Source organism: Acinonyx jubatus, chromosome E4 (assembly GCF_027475565.1).
Source record: "Acinonyx jubatus isolate Ajub_Pintada_27869175 chromosome E4, VMU_Ajub_asm_v1.0, whole genome shotgun sequence".
In the NCBI taxonomy this organism is placed as follows: domain Eukaryota; kingdom Metazoa; phylum Chordata; class Mammalia; order Carnivora; family Felidae; genus Acinonyx; species Acinonyx jubatus.
Window position 1 is genome coordinate 3,283,167 of NC_069395.1, and position 6,427 is coordinate 3,289,593.

Sequence of the window (6,427 nt, forward strand, 5' to 3'; positions counted from 1 at the left end):
CAGAATGTATAATTCTTGGTGTATGTGTTATTTCCTCCCAAAGGGACTAAAAGCTCCTTGAATAAAGTGATTGCATTGTGAACACTATTTTCGTGCATGTAGCAAGGTGCTTGGACCAGGCTGGTGTTAAGTGAGTGTTTGGTGAGTGAATATGTATTAGTGCAAGTCTGAGTGGGTATTCTTCAGATGTTTCAATGTCCTGTGGTCTCTCTGATGACAACTGATTCTCCCCTAAAATAATGGTGAACTGGTGGTTGCTGATACTGTTACACAGGCAATCATGGGGAAATTGGGAAAAGCAAATAGAATGTGTTAAAGAAACCCATGGACTCAAAATGGTGTCTCAGGCAAGGCCAAGTCCCCAAACCTTGTTTGATGCCTAAACTAATGGCAGTTCCAACCTCCCCCAGAAATGTAAGTCTTTCCCTGTCAGCGAGGAATTCTCTGTTCATCACAGTGGGGTCTGTTGTCACGTGAGTCCTCTCCATCCCCCAGTGAGGGGAGGTCACCTGTATGGCTAGACCCCTGCGCTCCCAATTAAGGGAAAGTGAGCTTCCCTGAAACATTTGTTTCTTGTATTTGTGCAACTTCCTTCCTATAAAAAACCTCTTATTTGTACGCTTCCTTGGGGCTCCTCTTTCCCATGCCAAATTGTATGCTCCCTCAAACTTGTACCCCTTAATGCAATCGATTAGATCTTCGAATTGACCTGGTTGATTGTTTTTAAACACAAGCAGGAACACATCAGAGATGTGGATGGGCTGGGGTGGGGGTGAGACAGGGAAGGGAGTCCATGGGGAGTGTTCCAAGGGCAGGAGGGACAGGGTGACAACAGGCTCCAGGGCTGCATGCTGGGGAGCCGTGTTTTCATGGGTTACTGCCTTGATGAGGAGAAAAAGCACGAGAGGTAGGGTCCCTTTTCCATGCCACCCAAGACTTGGTCCCCAGCACCTGAGTTAGGACCTCGGGAAACAGAATGGAGGCTGGTGACAGGGAGAAGCTGGAAGCTGAGAGGAGGGTCAGACCCAGAGGGGAAGTGAGAGTCTGAGTAGGTGTCCAGGGTTGAGGACGGAGCCCATCTGCATTGTCGGGGAGACTCAGGGCAGGCGTGTGTGTTGAGAAGGAAGTCAGAAGAGAGGAGCTGCGTGTGGGGAGGTTTGTTAGAACAGACGCCAAAGACCCACTTTCCGAGAGAAAGAAAGAACATCTGCAAAAAGATGCTGTTGTTGCAACTGGTGTTGCTCACGGTTCTTGTCCCAGGTGGTGACAGCGACGATGGTGAGGACGGTGGCCCTGCTCAGAGAGTGTATATGTGTGTGATGTGTGTACATGTGTGCATGCAAAGGCATACATGCGCATGCACACGTGTATCATGTGTGCTCATGTGTCATGTGTGCATGTTTGTGCCCACACGCGTGTGATGTGCATACATTTGTGTGTCAGTGTGTGTGAACATGTGTGTCATATGTGTGCTTCTGTGCCTGCATGTGTGTGTTATAAATGTGTGCTTTTAGAGGCCCATGTGTGCATCTCTGTGTCTGCATGTGTGCACGTGTGCATCATTTACATCCATGTGCTTGTGTGCCTACACGTGTGCAAGTATGTATGAGTGTGTGTGCATAGGTGCCTGTGTTTGTTTCTCTGCGTGTATCTGCATGTGTGTCTGTATGTGTGCAAGTCTGTGTGTGACATGTGTGCACAACTGCTTGTGTGTCTGTATGGTTGTGTTTTAATAGGTGTATGTGTGTATTTGTATGTGAAGGTGTACATGTGTATCTGTGTATGTCAGTTTGTGCAAGAGTGTGTAATGTAAGTTTGCATGGGTGTGTCACTGTTTGTGCACACTCGCCTGTGTGTGCACTCATGGTGTGGGTTCTCCAGCACATATCTGGGGAATGAGAATGTCCACCCAGTTCCTTTCTACACATCCCTGACCCCAGGGCCCTGTTCTCTGCTGAACGATGGTTTCAGAATGATGGGCTCAGAGCTTTGGGCAACACGTGTTTCCTCAGAGAACTATGGCTCCCTGTCCTCCAGATTTCAGTGCCCCTCGCTGGCACCTTTTTCTGATTCTCTCTTCTATGCAATGCCTCCCTCACTCTATCTGTTCTGACACAGATTTCCAGGGGCCGAACTCCTTCCGAATCATCCTGACAACATCTTTTTACAACCGTTCCTGGACACAAAACCTTGGCTCAGCTTGGCTGGATGAGCTTCAGACTCATGGCTGGGACAGCAAGACCGGTATTCTCATACACCTGCGACCTTGGTCCAAGGGCAACTTCAGCAACAGGGAGCTGATGGAACAGGAAAGGTCATTACATGCAGCATCCATTGCATTTCCTCTGATATTTCAGAACCACGTCAGTCAATGGCAGCTTGAATGTGAGCTCGGGTCCCTCAGGGCAGGTGGGATGGAGGTGGCTGGTGTGTGTCGCCTTGAGTTCCTTCTTCCTCCAGGAAAGAGCCTCCCCTGGCTGCTGAACCTTTTGACTCCCCTTCATAAAACGGAATCATACCCGTGTGTTCAGGAGGCAGAAGCCAGACCCCGAACTTGAAAAGCTTCACGCCTTCTGCTATTTCCCCTCCGCTCCTTGACCTCAGGCTGTGTTCTCCTGTCTCTCACCAGAGTCTCCCATGACCACCCCATTCCCTGGCCTCCAGCCAGAGACTCTACTCTCCTTCACTCTGTGACTGATCCTCGAATTGTGCTTTACTCCTCATTGAGTCCTCTCATCAACATCTGTCCATGTGTTCCCTGTACCCACTACCCCCCTCACCCTGGATGGTTTTATCACAGCTCTCCTGCTGAGCCCTCTCCTGTTCTCTGCCCACAGCCTTCCAGTCTCTCCTCCAACAGTTGTTCCTTCCTCAGTCATTCACCTCTTCCTCTGCTGCAGTGACCACCACTTCCCCTCTGTGTGAGCCTCCACTTAAACCAAACTTTGCTCCATTCCTTCCAATACCCTCAACTTCTCCCTCTGCTTCCTCTGTTATTGGCTTCTACTTACCTCATTTCATCTCTTTCCCTCCCCATTTCCTATAACTTACAGTCTCTTTTGCCAGATCCTTTTCAGGTACAGCTGGTCAAAAGCTGTGTGCTGCCCTTTGGAGAGGCACCAGTAGGATTTTTGTGGATTGCGTATCAAGGATCAGATCTCGTGAGCTTCCAGAACACGTCATGGTGGCCATCTCCAAAGGGAGGAAGGAGGGCTCAGCAGGTCTCCAAAGTATTCAATCAGTACCATGTGGTCAACTTACGAATACAAGCACGTTAATGGCATCTGCCCCCGTTTCCTCTTGGGTCTACTTGATGCAGGGAAGGCAGATCTTCAGCGGCAAGGTCAGTCCTGCTCCCTCCCTCCAAGCTTTCTTTCTACACTCAGAAACTTGCAACATTTCCTCAAACTCAGGGATAAAAGGGGGCAAGAGGGAGAGGGCTGATGGTGGTGGGTTTCTAGAGGTGGAAAGATGTGTGTATCTAAAGCGATGTGAGGATCTTCCCTCTCAGTCTGAGAATTCCTGTCCTGTCTCTGCAGTGAGGCCAGAAGCCTGGCTGTCCACTGGCCCCAGTCAGGGGCCTGGCCATCTGCTCCTTGTGTGCCATGTCTCTGGCTTCTACCCAAAGCCAGTGTGGGTGACGTGGATGCGGGGTGACCAGGAGCAACAGGGCACCCGGCGAGGCGACGTCTTGCCCCATGCTGACGGGACATGGTATCTTCAGACGTCCTTGGATGTGGAAGCCAGGGAGGCAGCCGGCCTGTCTTGCCGAGTGAGACACAGCAGTCTAGAAGGCCAGGATATTGTCCTCTACTGGGGTGAGCTGGTGCCCGGCAGGGAAAGGGTGGTCCTCCAGCAGTGCAGGAGAGACAGATACAAAGTTGGGATTCTAGGGACTCCAGATCATAAAGGACTAAAATTTAGTGACCTAAGAAATGGAGAGCTGGGTGTGAGGGTCCTGTAGATACAGCAGGAAGCAGAGGGTTGGTTGAAGGGCCCATCTGTGAGCAGGGATGGGAGACCAGGAAGGTGCAGTTGAACCCAAGATGGATGGGAATTGACACCTTCTGTGAACCAAATGAACAGAGAAGCACCGCCCTGTGAGCTTGGTCTTCCTGGCAGTGATCGTGCCCCTGGTGCTTCTGGCAGGTCTTGCGTTCTGGCTCTGGAAGCACTGGTAAGACGCTGGAACCATGTTTCTGCTCTTTCCCAACTGTGTCTTCCCCCTTGTGTCTGTCCTCACCTTTCCTCCTCTCAGTGCTCCTCTCCCTGGAGTCCTCACCTCCACCTGCTGCAGAGCATTTCCAATCTGTTCCTCCCAGGAAATCACACTGGAGACCTCAGTGCACTGGCCTCCCTTTGGAGAGAGATCCCAGCAGCCCAGGACCAGGACGTCCCTAAACCCAGCTCAGCAGTGATGGACCAGCAAGTCTCTATGTGCAGCTTTTGTCTTTCCTTTCTGCTCAGGCATCAGTTGTCAGTATAAGCTGAGTGTCGTTTAACAGGAACTCTTGTTCTGACCTGAGTCTCAGACTTAAATCTCAAAATTATCTTAGAGTAAAATGAAGTCTGAGGACCTCCATGGGTCACAGGCATCTTGTGTCACTTCCTCCCACGCACCTTCTCTGGTCTGCATAGTGTAAGCAGTCTCTGCTTGGTGGGAATTTCCACCACTTTAACCTGCACTGTGGATAATCTACACCCAGTTCCTATCCGTTTTTGCCCTGCATTTAGGTCCCTTTTCCCTTCTAATTCCTAGGTCTCTTGAGTGCAAAGCCCACGTCTTTTTAACATTTGTATCCTTGGCAAGGAGTCTCGCCTGCATGGAATATGTCCCTAATAAAAGTCTGTTGAATTGATGCCAATTTCATAGTTTTTTCTTCTTTCGCCTCCTGTGGTGTTTGTAGTAGTTGAGACGTTTGATGTTCTTCTTGTCAAAAGTCTTTTCACTTTGCCTGGAGACTGGATACTGTTATGGTTCCTTGGTAACATCTCTGAGCCTCTGAGGAGAATACAGTTTTGTCTGTGGATATTTCTATTATTTAAACACAGACACCTATTGGAGTGGACCTGTTGTGGATAAAAGGAGGAGGGCAGATGCAGGTCCTGGCTGTTTGAGGCCCTCAGGACAGCAGCAGAGATGTCACCCTGGGGCTTGTTGGCAATATAGGGTCTTGGCCTCAGCTGAGGTTCACTGAATCACAATGTGCATTTTAGCAAAACCAGCAGGGATTCACAGGTGCATAAATGTGGTGCCTGAGAGGTAGCAGTGCAAGTGTCTCCTTGGAGGGTAACGAGATGATCTTGAAAACAGAAGAATACCTGCTCCTGGGGGAAATACGGGGTTCCGTTTTTGGAGCCTCTGCTCAGAACAGTTGCCATCTGATGAATACACAGCCTTATTTCATGTGTGTTTTGTTTTAAGACATCTTATATATACACATGTATATCCCAGTAATTTACCGTATGTTGTATTTCCCTATATTGAAATACCACCTCAGAAATATATAACATTTCCAGGTTTGGTTACTGTGATCTCCAGTGTCTTTGACTTTCAGTCCCACAGCTGTGCTGCCCATGGTGCATCTAGAAACAAAGAAGATATGGTTGTCATTTCATGAACCCACAAATTTAGCTCTTTTCCTTCCTTTTCTGTAACATAATTATAGTGCCCTAGATGTTACTTTAGAACGTTCTGAGGTGGCTCCACATAGACCTTTTACTTTTCCTGGATTTGCACATTGTTGATTCAGTACCACTGAACTCAAGCCCCACAGTTCTGCATCTTGAGCCTGAGAGAGACCTACTTGCACAAGTGTTTTATCTGTGAGACACATCACACCCTCTTGAACACGAGTCAACCTCACACGTCTGGGCTTCAGGGCCTTTTGAAACACCGAAATCACCAAGAAAGTGCATGTAAATGCAGAAAATGTGGCACCAAATAGACGATGAAAAGGACACATGTTTACAGTGTGGGAATTACCATGGAAATGCAGAGCAGCAACTGGTTCAGCCTCACCAGGACACATGCGATGGGTGACACATGTCAGAGCACTCTCCCTGCCATTCATTATGAATAGCAGTGAGCTGGTGGGTCTGGGGGTTACAAATCAATGTCAGTAGGTGGGTCCATTAGCATAGACAGTCTGTAGATATTGAAGATGGACCTTTGTGACTGATTGTTTCAATGGCAGTGCTAGTGGAGATGTCCATGGTTAGATTTCAGTTACTCTAGTGTTTTAATTACCTCCACAAATCATTCTCAAGCCCCGATCATGCAGAAGAGACATTTTGAGTGGAAAGTAGCAGGGGAAGAAAAGACCATCACTGTATTTGGAGCTTAAAATTTTTGCTTTCCTCATTTGATTACTGTTTTCATTGCTGTTTCTATCTACTTTCTTAGTGTAGCAACTTATTTCAGTCC

General features: G+C 48.5%; 1 pseudogene; it reads left to right on the forward strand.

Moving 5' to 3' along the window:
• Window positions 1-996: 996 nt before the first annotated feature.
• Window positions 997-4,844, forward strand: LOC106987135 (T-cell surface glycoprotein CD1a-like; annotated as a pseudogene).
• The last annotated feature ends 1,583 nt before the right edge of the window (window positions 4,845-6,427 follow it).